Genomic DNA, 12,179 nt, shown 5'->3' with positions numbered 1-12,179 from the left:
GGTTTGTGCAATACCACCAGCTCCAAGACATTTACAGACTAGCTGTTGACATCAGTATAGCGTGGCTTTGTAGCAGAAATGTCACACCAGCACTTCCACCCTGGCTCTGGGTCCTCACATTGAATGAAATGGCCACATCAGCTTTTGAAGAAACCACTCTCCCCTCCACCAAACCCATACACACTCTGAGGATCTGAGCCGCTCTGGAGGCAGCGGAAGGGCAAAGAACAGGCAGTCTTTATTGAGCAGCAGATTTCTTTGGAACAAATGCTTGGCAGAAACCACTCTTACATTTTTACTTCCTACAGTGCCTCGAGAATTACATCTGTTTAACTAGCATGTGCTTATTAAACTGGTAAAGGCAGCATTCTGGTGTGGTTAGTAAAAAACACAGGCAATTGTGTATCGCATGGGACGTGGTCCAGCTTGCCTAGCTCGGCTGAACGGCCTGTTCTACCCTGTCATAAATAACAATCGACTTTTAAAAGGAACCATCTATATTTTACGAAAGTAAGGGCAGATCCTCCAACCAAATCCATTGGCAGAAAGAGTCTGGAAATGAAGGCAGCTTGCAGAGGTGAGAATCGCTGCCTGTCTGGAGAGATGTGGCATCACAGGTCCAGGAGATCTCCTCTAGTTCTGGCTCTGGCATAAGCATTAGAGTTAGTAATGAGCCTCAAGCCCATCCGGGTCTGATAAAAACCTTGGCATGCACCGATGGTGATTTAGTCTCCATTCTTATCCTTTCTGCTGAAGAACAAAGGACTGTAGGCAAAAAACACTATAAATTGTTCCACCCACAACTCGTTTATACAATTTACCAGTGCTGACAGATGCTAATATCTTTCTGTCTCTTTCTAGAAGCTATATATATGAGCAAATAAATTTGACCCAGTCTGAGCTGGCAACCTAACGATGAACAGTTTGAATTTCAATCGCCTCTCTCATGCTGTCTCACCAGAGCACATTTCTACATACCCAGAGCTACTAAGTTCACTTTCAGTAATTATAAATTCCCAGCTCTGCTGCTTCTAATGCTCTGTCTTTGTGTCTGGACAGTTTGTATCTCAGTAATGCTTTTGAAATGTGTATTAGTCTTGAATTTGGTTGGTTAAGAACCAACTATCAGAAGTTCATCCTCCCATCAAGAATACAAGAGGAAATACCCAGCACTTTCTGATTCTCTGATGTGTAGGATGAAACCAGCTACCTCAGTGGGACCACATCAAATTCAAGGTGTCTACAAATGGCCAAGTAGTACAAGTTGGGCAGAAATGTATGAACAAGGAAAGGGGGAATATCAAACAAACAGATCACAGAAGGAATGAGATTTCAACTAGGTGGGCAACCTTTAGCCTAGGAAAAAACAGACTCCTAATGTGTTCTTTGTCTCCCCCTGCCTTTCTGCCCTCTTCATTTCTCCCACCTGCTCAGCAGACTGAAAACATTGCACTTACCAGGTATTTTCCAGGTCCCTTCTCAGCCTGTGTTGCTGTTTTTCCATCTCCTTTTCTATATCAGCAGCGCTTGGGCTCACAGCTCTGGGCCTTTTGTCCTTGCATTGGCACATTAAACATGTGGGACTCATCACCCTCATAAGAGTAGCATCTGCTTTTAACTGTGGAGAAATTCTATAAGGCATTATCATTGCTCCAGGAGAAGAGAGCTATAAGCACAAATCATACAGATGAACTGAAAGAAGATTTTCAGGATTAATAGGTCTGAAACATTTCCACCAGATCAGTTACAAGATGCATTAAGGCAGAACACAATGCTCCTCAAGCTCAAGAATTGCTTTTCTTTCCTTGACTTCTACCCACTGGAGCAAATCTTGAGACACTAAGTCAGCTTGTTGACATACTAGGGCAGGAATAACTGAAGCACGCTAGTAAAAACATACTGCAAAAGCTCTGTAGTAAGTCTGTATCTTAACATTACCAATATCCGCAACAGTCATTCTTCATAGGGTTGCTTGGTATTTTGAGCATACAGGAACCACATTCATTTTAAATTGCTCTTACTTAAGGTACGAGCGCATCACTAGTGACACAAACCTTGAGAAACTATATCCGGGGAACAAAGTCAGCTCTGCCTTCCCTGAAATTACATCAAGAATGATGACTGCAATAGAGAATGGTGACAGAGACCCTGCTGTTGCAATATTAGCATTGTAACTAGATGTTCTGGGTTCAGCAGTAGCAGTCAATTTTTTCTCCCTCTTAGTAGCGGGTGCAGTGCTGTGGTTTTGACTTTCAGCCTGGGAATAGAGCTGATAACACCGATGGTTTTAGTTGTTGCTAAGTAATGTTTACTCTGACCAAGGTCTTTGCGACTCTCATGCTCTGCCAGGGAGGAGGGGAGGCCGGGAGGAAGCAGACACAGGACACCTGACCCAATCTAGCCAAAGAGGTATTCCATACCACAGCACGTCATGCCCGGGATGTAACAGAGTTACCCAGAAGGGCTAGGACTGCAGGGTAGGGTAGGTATCAGTCGGTGCTTGGACGGGCTGGGGGGGGCAAGTTATCGGTCGGTGGGTGGTGAAGTGTTGTATTCTCTTCCCTTGTTATTTCCCTTATCATTATTGGTGGTAGCAGCAGTGATTTGTGTTATACCGTAGCTACTAAACTGTTCTTATCTCAACCCGTGGGAGTTGCATCCTTTTCGATTCTCCTCTCCATCCCTCCAGGAGTAGGGGGAGGGCAAGAAGCGGGGGGAGTGAGTGAACGAGCTGCCTGACTGGTTTTAAACCATGACACTAGAACTGCTTTCCCCACTTTGTTTTGATATAGATCAGGAGAGAATCTAACACTGTATTTTCAAGTGAAGAGAGAGGTATTGGATACATTGGAAGAGCCACCAATAAGTTGTCAAATGTCTTTCTGCCAAGTCGCCAGCAGTGGTAATGGAGTTGCTCCCACCTCCTGTCCATTGGACAGATCAGGGAGCTTTGGGCTCTCAGGATCCATCCCATGAGCTGCATGGCTGTATCAAAGCAGAAAGGCTTTTGAGCTGGTAGAGTTGCTGAACTGGAGTCAGGCCAATGGTCTGATCCATTAAATAAAGGGCAATTCCTGTACCACGGCTTCTAGACCAGCAGGGACAGGGAGCAACCCAGAACTGCTTTAACTAAGACAACTGCTTCTTAGCAGCTCTCCAAACAGGAGCCACCTCTTAGCATGTTTCTACATGGGCGTGAACACTGCAGCACTTCATTCTCCCTTTACTCATAGTCAGACTAGTCATATTAGAGATGGTCAAGCTGTCGATACTTCAACTCCCCTAAATAACACCACTTACCTTATGCACCCAAGTTTACCTTTATGGCATTATAGAATTCCTGGACACTTACAAATAAAAAGACTGCATTGACTAATGCTTCAGCCAGTATTACCTGTATATAGTTCAAAGTTAACTGCAGGACTGACGCACACTGAAGGAGGATGGCCTATTACCCATCTTGGGAATAAATGTAGGTGCTACATAAATGCAGTCAGCTGCCAAATACAAACTGGATTATGGCTTTATTCTTATATAAACACCGTCTCCCGTAATGTAAACAGGAACAATATTTAAAGGACCTAAAGTACATGATGAGCAGTCTCAACCATTTTACAAAAGCAAATGTAATAACAGAGGAAGAGAGGGGTCTTATAAAAATATTATAATGAAAAAGGCATTCAGAAATCCATTAGCAACTGACTGTGCTTCATCACAGCCCTGAGAAAGTATTTTAAATGTAAGCAAAGATCTTTGCTTTTATAATCCCTAATGAAGATGTAAAGTACTAAAAGCCACCAGGAAGTCATAAAAAAATTGAAAACAAGACCGTGCAACAAAGCTAACACCTTGGTTCGTAATGGAATACAAGTTGATACTGTTGTTCTTGCCTGCATTACTGCAGACTGCCATTATCTGAGTGAATGATACTACAAAACTCACCGATATTTTTTTTCCATGGCCTCCTTATTTCTAGAAGGATTTGCTTCATTTATTGATCCCCCTGATGGGTACCATAGCAATGGATGAAACAGGACCATTTACTCAAACTGCCTTTTATGAGGTTAAAAAAAAAAAGCAAGCATTCAGGTGAAAACTCACCATGAAGAAAAGATAAAATAGGCACTGAAAACAGATAAGGAGAGTACTTGCAGAGGATTGGCTTTTGAAACCTGGCTTAAAGTCTGTATTTTTGGCAGGAAATGCCATGTAATCTGTAGATTGTAAAACAGCTGTTTTTAGAAGAAAGGATTTACTAGGTGGAGCAGCTCCTACTTGGGCAAAGGGATCCTGTAGCAACATCTGGAGTTCAGAGCCTCCCAATACAAGTGAAGATACTGAAACTGAAAGACTTCTTCAAACTTCAAAATGTCTTGCACCCAAAAGGGAGCTTTTCCCCCAGAAGACATATGGTTCAGACAGAACCTGACTTTTTTTTTGTACCATCACCTTCGTGCTCACTCTTTGTCATTTTGTTGTCAGGCATGGCTATAACAGGGTATGTTGTGTAGCCACTGCATGTCTTTGAGGAATGCAAGGGCAGAACTTCACTTCAAATAACTCATCCATTAGCACATTGCTTACTCTGCCACATCAAGGAAGAGAAAACGTCCTGGAAGTTGCAAAGCCCAGTATTTTAACCTTTGCAAAGAAAATGATCAGGGACTGATGGTCAGGGGACTGGAGCACCTCCTGTATGAAAATAGGCTGAGAAAGTTGGGGCTGTTCAGCCTGGAGAAGAGGAGGCTGTGTGGAGACCTCATAGCAGCCTTCCAGTATCTGAAGGGGGCCTATAGGGATGCTGGGGAGGGACTCTTCATTAGGGACTGTAGTGATAGGACAAGGGGTAACGGGTTAAAACTTAAACAGGGGAAGTTTAGATTGGATATAAGGAGGAAATTCTTTACTGTGAGGGTGGTGAGGCACTGGAATGGGTTGCCCAGGGAAGTTGTGAATGCTCCATCCCTGGCAGTGTTCAAGGCCAGGTTGGACAGAGCCTTGGGTGCCATGGTTTAGTGTGAGGTGTCCCTGCCCATGGCAGGGGGATTGGAACTAGATGATCTTAAGGTCCTTTCCAACCCTAACTGTTCTATGATTCTATGAAAAGACAACCAAGGAATAGCTCGTATTTGGTAATGCAAACCAGGATTAAAGGAAGAACTTCTTCCAAAATAGGTGGTGTCTGAGAAAAGGATGTTTTTAAGTCTGCATCCTTTGATTTCATATTTGGAGTGTCTTCTTCAGCAAGAAGAAATATCTTGCCTGGGCTAATAATGCTATGCAGCTCTCTTCCATAAGCCATCTCCCACTGCTGTGCTGGAACCAGTGCATTGAAGCTGCAGGTCCTGCTTACTCCACAATCCCCAAGGTCTCATGTTTGGCCATCATTCCATCACAAATCCACCACACCACTGCGCTCCTATGTTGCTTTCTGCTACAGGCATCATCTGCCTATTTTGCATTTTCTGAGTAGGTATGGAGTAGCACAGCCTCCTTGCACCTGTTTTGCATTGCAGAAAAGGTCAATGTTCAACCCTACATTGAAGCAACCTGGCTTTGAGCTCTCAACTATAAGATACAACCAAGTACACTTTTCTAAGGTGAGAGAAGCTGATGTGAGAGAACACAGCTGCATAAGGGATGAGTGATTCACTTGCTTATGCCTGATGGAAAAGTCAATGTCTTCAGTGTAATGAAGTTTATGAATTGTGGGATTAAAGAGATGGATCTTGCATTTGAAGAAAAAAGAATGCAGCTGGCATTCAGGCTTGTGAAACGACTGTTTATGCACTCCACAGCTTAACAAATAGCATAACAATATATAGACATTGATTTTGTAAGTTAACATAATGATTTCATACACAGTAGCTATTATAAAGCAATGTATTGTTTGGGTTTTGTCAGTGCCCAGCAGTAACTGGTTATTTACTGTCTCCCTGCACAAAAGGAAAGTTGGCAGGAGTCCTACCTGGAAGTCAGTCATAAAGACTCATTTTTAAATGGTAAGAGGTCCTCAGATGTGCTACTTTACTTAAGCCTTATGAAAATCAGTACACATTTCTTCAGAGATCTAATTTGTAGCTTTTATATCTCTGGGTCTCAGTTTACCTTTACAATCCAGGTTGTGAAGTCAGGACAGGAGGAAAACTCCTTCTCATGCACCAAAGCTCTTTGTACACCTCTGGCATGATCTTTTGCTGCTCAGGGAGTAGCTCTGTGAGCCAGCAGAACATTGAGGACGTGCTGTTAAGCCCCATGCATCATCTCACACACTTATCAAGCTCCCTTTTAGGACCAGGTAGACACATTTACTCTGATTTCAAGGCTACTCAGATGCTAGAGATTAGGCAATATCTAACTAACTATACATAGCATCAACCTTGCAGCCTTACTCCCTCAAGGCTCTTTTTCCTACATGCTTATAAAGAGTATAATTTCCCTTTTTCATGCTCATTTTGATAGGATAAGTAAGCAAAGCTCTCTTGGTCTCTCTGTGTCAAAGGCTCTCCCTTCCCCAGACTTCTAGCTCTTTGCTCACTTGTATCACTCCCCTCCTCCTTCACATCACACAATTAGTTGCTTTCTTAGCAGTCAAGCTTAACTCACATACAACTTGTTCCATTCACTCTACACAGGCACAGTGACCATCACAGCTAGTAAGCTTTAAGAGGAGCAGTAAAACTTAAATGCACAAGCTTATACACCTATGTTTCATTAGGATCTATGGCATGAAGTACCATCTTTTTCCTTTATACTTGGTTTCCAGAAAGGCATTGCTTGCTCAGGACCTCTGCTCAGATGAGAGAGTCCATCTGATTCTCCAAACACAGGACCAAAGGGAGCCTCATAATATAAGCAATTCTTGCTCTATGTACCCAGCAGCTTAGTTCTACAAAAGTTCATAGAAGTCAACAACAGACATTTCCTAAAGGTTTCATAGACAAAAACTGCTTATTTGGGATAAAAGTCTAAGATGCAACAAACCAGTCACATAGTTAATATCAAAACTTAGTGCAAGGTACACACACCAGTGATACAAGGTTAAGCAGAAAGCAGCCCATCAGCCAAGCACACAGGATACAAACCAGGGATGCATTCAAACCAAACTGAGGTGAATAGCACAAAAAGACTTGCTCTTTGTGGGGCTGCTTTAAATAGAGCTACAGCTCTCAGCAGGGTGACCACAGGTGTAGTTAGGAGCCAGTAATTGCTTCGTAGCCTCAGCTGGGACAGCTCAGGTCTCAGCCCAGGAGTCCAATGCTCATCAGTTGAGGAACACAATGACCTAAGAACAGCGTTGCTCTGTCCCACTTCTAGATCTCCCTTTTTACCTTTTCCCTCAGCCTCTCTGTCTCTTACTACTCCTTTTCTTCTTTCTGCTTTTCAGAATTTTTCCATGCTTTTCACGAAGTGGACAGGGATGGGATTATTTGGGACACAGTGACCTGCTTGTCTAAGCCAGGTTAGTCACTTGCTGGTGGTTTTTAAAGCTTCCCAGTTCAGAAGCTGTTATAAAGGATCTATCTATATTGATAAACAAAGGAAGTCCAATGAGAAATCACTCCCCGGGGCCAACAGCTTGAGCCTGGCTGGTATCCCTTCTGCTCACTAAGGGCTGGTTGCTCTTGATGGGCCATGTTAAAGCTACAATGGAGGTGGCTCTCAGTATTTCCCAGGCATGCTGTGGCCTTAGGCAGAAATAATTAGCAGAGGCAAATCCACCTGGAAGCCCACTAGCTCCTTTTCCATACCTCTTTCACTCCTGGTGGCCATCCTGAGTCATTAGATACCTTGGCTTTCCAGTGACTGGCACAAAGATACACATCACTTAGGGTCTGCCATGTGCTTTTATCACAGGCAATTTATAATGATTATACTGCTATATGGTTAGAAGGTGGAAGAAAGGCTTCCTTGTTAGAAATAGGAGGGAAGGAACTGCATGCCACAACTGCTTTTCCTTTTTAATCATTTTTAAGGGAACTCTTTATTTAGGAAATTCCCACAATGAGCCATGTGATGGGGTGAGATGCCATTGAATACATAAGAGATGATAGATAGATAGATAGATAGATAGATAGATAGATAGATAGATAGATAGATAGATAGATAACTGTTTACCCACGTATCACCCAGTGCCTCTGCCTCTCTCATGCACTGAGATACTGGGCACATGGTGTTTAAATCCACCACTTCTGCTGATACAGGTGTTCCAAGTGGCTGTGCCTGATGATTTGGGGCCAGGAGTGCAAGAGAAAGAAGCATTGCCCCGCAAAGCCAAGAGAGGTGTTGGGGGGACAAAGGGTTGGGAAGGGAAAGCAAAGCTTAGAACATGCATGGTTTGAATCCTGGCTTCATGGGGACTTAAAACTTGCCACTTGTTTAGGTCTAAAGAGATAGTTGGTTATTTCTCATAGGTCACGTGTATCAGACCCAATTCTCTCCTGAAGTGGGTAATGCAAAGTCCTACTACTTAGTGGAAGTTGTGCATCTCTCTGAGGACAGTGGCTGTGTGGTGCAACAAAGGCTTACCGTCCTCTGTATGGGAGGGATGTTAAGAAAATAGACATTTAAAGAGTGAAATAACTTGTGCAGACTAATTCAGTGAGTGTGTATGCAGATACAGGCAGCATCTGTGGACGTATGCACTAGTTGGTTCTCTCTGATGCATTTGGTGGCTTAAGTCACACCAGCCAAACCCCAGGCCCAGTGGTTCTTCCTTCTTTGAACAGCCCATGTCCTTTTTCTTTTAACTTGCACAATCCTGCTGCTCTTGGATGGTGGCAGAGAGGATTCACCATTCTAATGCCCTTTTATTTGTATGATTTACTGTACTTCACATCCAGCTGCTTGCTCTTGTGGGCACGGGTAGAATCAGAGCCGTGTCTGTTCTCCATGTGTAGTAGTAGGAATTAGGATTTCTACATGAGGTCTTGGGACCAAAAGAATTTTAGCCATGCTGGAGACAACTCTGGCTTGTAGCTACGGAAGCTCTGGTCTGGTATCACTGGGTCAGCGAGGAGCTTGGTGCTGCACCTTCAATGAAGCCTTTTTATTGTCACTCTTTTTTCTGCAAGAAAACAAAGCTTTGAAACTGCTCAAATATTGTTGAACCACGTGTAATTTTGCAGCGTTTGTTCCAGGCACACTACAATTTTTGCCATTTAGTGATTACCTTTAAATTCTGCGCAGCCTTTTCTCATGTGCCCTTGTGCAGCGCTTTGGGAGATTGTCTGATGTGAAAGGCACTATTACACATTGAACTGATTATTGTTGTTTGTTGCTGTTAACACAGAGAAGAAACCCTCCTGGCAGGGATACAACTTCTTTGCTAATAAGTATTCATAATTTGTATCTCAGCAAAAGATGTAAACATATATTATCATTAAATAGGCTGTAATTTTAATTGCCTATAAATGTTATTAATTCTGATTGTGATTATTCAATAGGTAATAAAGATAAAGGCTGTCAAAATTAATTAAGTACATATTCATTAAATTCAAGGTAGCTTCAGTTTCTTTATTGCACAAATACAATTAACACTTAATCTGAATCTCAGTAAGTTACACAATCATGTGACTCAAAATAAAGGGAGGATACAACCTTGGCCTTTTACTTTTTACATGGGAAAACATTAATGATGCTGACATTGGAGACAATTAGACAGTGTCGGCCAATTGTTTTTAGTCAGCTTTCTCTCACATCTGTGGTGTCTACAAGCAAGAAGGGCCATTGTTTCTGCAGGCCTCCGTCGCGCTTTGGCTCTTTGTGCTAACCGTCAATCTCTTGCTGAATATCAAAGCTGTGAGGAAATTAGAACAGACCAGCTCTACTGCACCACACTAAAGCTTAGCAGGGTGCATCCACTATGCTACTAATTAGGCAGTGGCCAACAAAATAACCTGTCAATGTGTGCTTGCCATTTCCCACACACCTGCATTTCATACACTAATAAGCGTACAGCCAGGGAGAGAAAGGGATAACTGCTGAAGTGTGAAAAATGAACAAAATATAACAATGTTTCTCTCCCCACCTATACTACTGCCAATTACCATTTAACATTAGGTAGAATCAACATGTCGGAAGAAATACAATACAGTATCTGAAACTAAAGAGGGGGTAGGAAGGGGCAAAGCCACACATAGCGAGTGTATTAATGTTTGCTGGAGAATGTATATCTCGTTATTTGTATAAACCAGGAGGTTGAAAATGATCATTATTAGGCTTTTTCTATTCACTTCAACCCTGAGAGAAATCCATATTTTTGCTGTTTACCAAAAAAAAAACATTAATAAACACCATAGCAAATGACATCCTGTCCTCTTATAGCAGACTCATCCTTCACATGTACTGATGTGGCTAAACCAACGCAGACAAATCGAGCTTCTGGTCTTCTTCTTTACTTTCATCCAGTTGGTTGCAAGCCTCTTGGAAACTTCTGTGCACCATCCTTCCACCTTATAATTCCTTTGTTTAAAGCCGTATCCATCAGGATGTCAGTGCCAGCTTGCCTGGTGGACTTATTTCATTTGCTCTGTTATTCCCTGTCATGAATCTTTTCCCTATCAAACACATGGTTAGAAAACTTCCAGAAATGACTTTTCAGACCAAATGATAAAAATATACAGAACTGCCCTGTTATTACAATTATGTAAGGGGGAAGAGGAATGCTTATGCAGTGATTACAAATATTGTGTCTGGAAAGAGCTCATCCTCAAAATACAGAAATCAGTTTCGTTACAATGGTGCGGATTCACACAACTCCCACTTGCAAGCCTTTGTAAATTGCTAGGTTTCGTACAATGGTAAATCACACACCATATATTTCTTTCCCTTTGCTTTAATGCCTGATCAGACTGCGAGAGTGATGATTTAGAAGTGATATGCACTGAAAACAAAGCAGAGCAGAAGTAAAGATATTAAGTCAGGTGCAAAACACCCGGGGCCAAGCTGCTAAGGCCATTGCCTCCGCTGAGGATCTGCCTTGGTTGAATTCAGCACTTTAGACTTGGAGCTCTTTATATTTTTTCTCTCTTTGCACAAACCCAAGGAGTATAAATGCAAATCTACTCATATGAAACGCAGCGATTCCCTTGTAGGACTCCCTCCCCCTCCATCCTGCTGCATATACTTCAATTCCCCCTTAATTTTTTTTCCTGTGGGCTTAAGCTTTTGTGGATCAGGTAGATGAATGGCAGAATTCCCTTCAAAAAGAGATTTATAGACGTATATCACTCCTGAGCAGCCGTTCCTACCAGCGTCTTCAATGTATAGCTGAATTTAAAGAACGAAATAAACCCCAGAAGGGCCGGTGCAATGTGTGGATGAAGCTGTTTTTCCTCTACAAGAAAAATCACTTCATCTCAATATGTAGGAGAAATGACTATATTGTTATGCTATCCTTGATGGAAATCATACAATAAAGGCCAATATTCAAATGGTATTTGTTAGATACTTTTGAACACCACTCTGCCTTTCATTAGACTTTATCCAGGAGCAGCATTTTCAATTATAAATAAAAACTTTCTCCGCCTCTTCCCACTTGAGCTCAAGTACAGAAGGCCCCTATTTAAAATGCAGCTCCCGAGCAGGCCACCAGGCCGCCTGTTCAGCTGCCAGTGGCTTTTGTGTACAAAGATGTTAATTGGTCCTAATCCCCTCCTAGAAGCTGTTTTGGTAGCCTGACCTGGCACCCCAAAGGACACCTTGGTGTGAAAAACTAAAGGGCCCATTGAAAAGAGAGTGAAAAGCAGCACTGAGCATTCCAACACATTTTAATTTCAGGAATTGAAAAAAAAAAAAGGAGAGAGAAGGGAGGGTGTAGCCAGAGGGGTTACGGCGGAGGGGGGATGGCACACATCATCTTGCTGATTCTGAATCGGTCGTGCAAAGCTTTAGTAACCGTGAAGTAAGCTCTACAAGCACCCTTTCCACATGCACACACGCAGAAAAATAAAGCTGAGGGCTGGTTATATTTCAGCTCCAGGTCTGCAGCCTTCTTCCATTTTGTTCTTTCTAATGCCCAAACTGTGTTTCGGAGAGCTGGAGAAACCCCAAAGCACCCAAGGGTCCAGCATCCCTTCTCCCGTCCTTCTCCGGAGGAGGTGGGTAAGTCCAGGCCGAAGTCCGTTTCCCCGTGTATTCTGCTGGTCCATTATGTGGCACAAATAAACATCCAGGAG

General features: G+C 42.7%; 1 long non-coding RNA gene across 2 annotated transcripts; it reads right to left on the bottom strand.

The window, feature by feature from the left end:
* Positions 1-215: 215 nt before the first annotated feature.
* LOC130603519 (uncharacterized) lies at positions 216-7,112 on the bottom strand. Of its 2 annotated transcripts, none has more exons than XR_008973202.1 (3): positions 7,029-7,112; positions 1,427-1,618; positions 216-645 (listed from the first exon to the last, which is right to left on the bottom strand). It is a non-coding gene; the product is annotated as an uncharacterized LOC130603519 (long non-coding RNA). The 2 variants fall into 2 exon arrangements; XR_008973201.1 differs by lacking the exon at positions 7,029-7,112 and adding an exon at positions 6,109-6,139.
* Between the last annotated feature and the right edge of the window lie 5,067 nt (positions 7,113-12,179).

The sequence above is a fragment of the Pezoporus wallicus genome, unplaced genomic scaffold (assembly GCF_028554395.1).
Source record: "Pezoporus wallicus isolate ANWC-B61680 ecotype Strahan unplaced genomic scaffold, APGP_CSIRO_Pwel_v1 contig_8188, whole genome shotgun sequence".
Classification (NCBI taxonomy): domain Eukaryota; kingdom Metazoa; phylum Chordata; class Aves; order Psittaciformes; family Psittacidae; genus Pezoporus; species Pezoporus wallicus.
The sequence above is the reverse complement of the archived record's forward strand: the minus strand, read 5'-3'. Positions and strand labels throughout refer to the sequence as shown.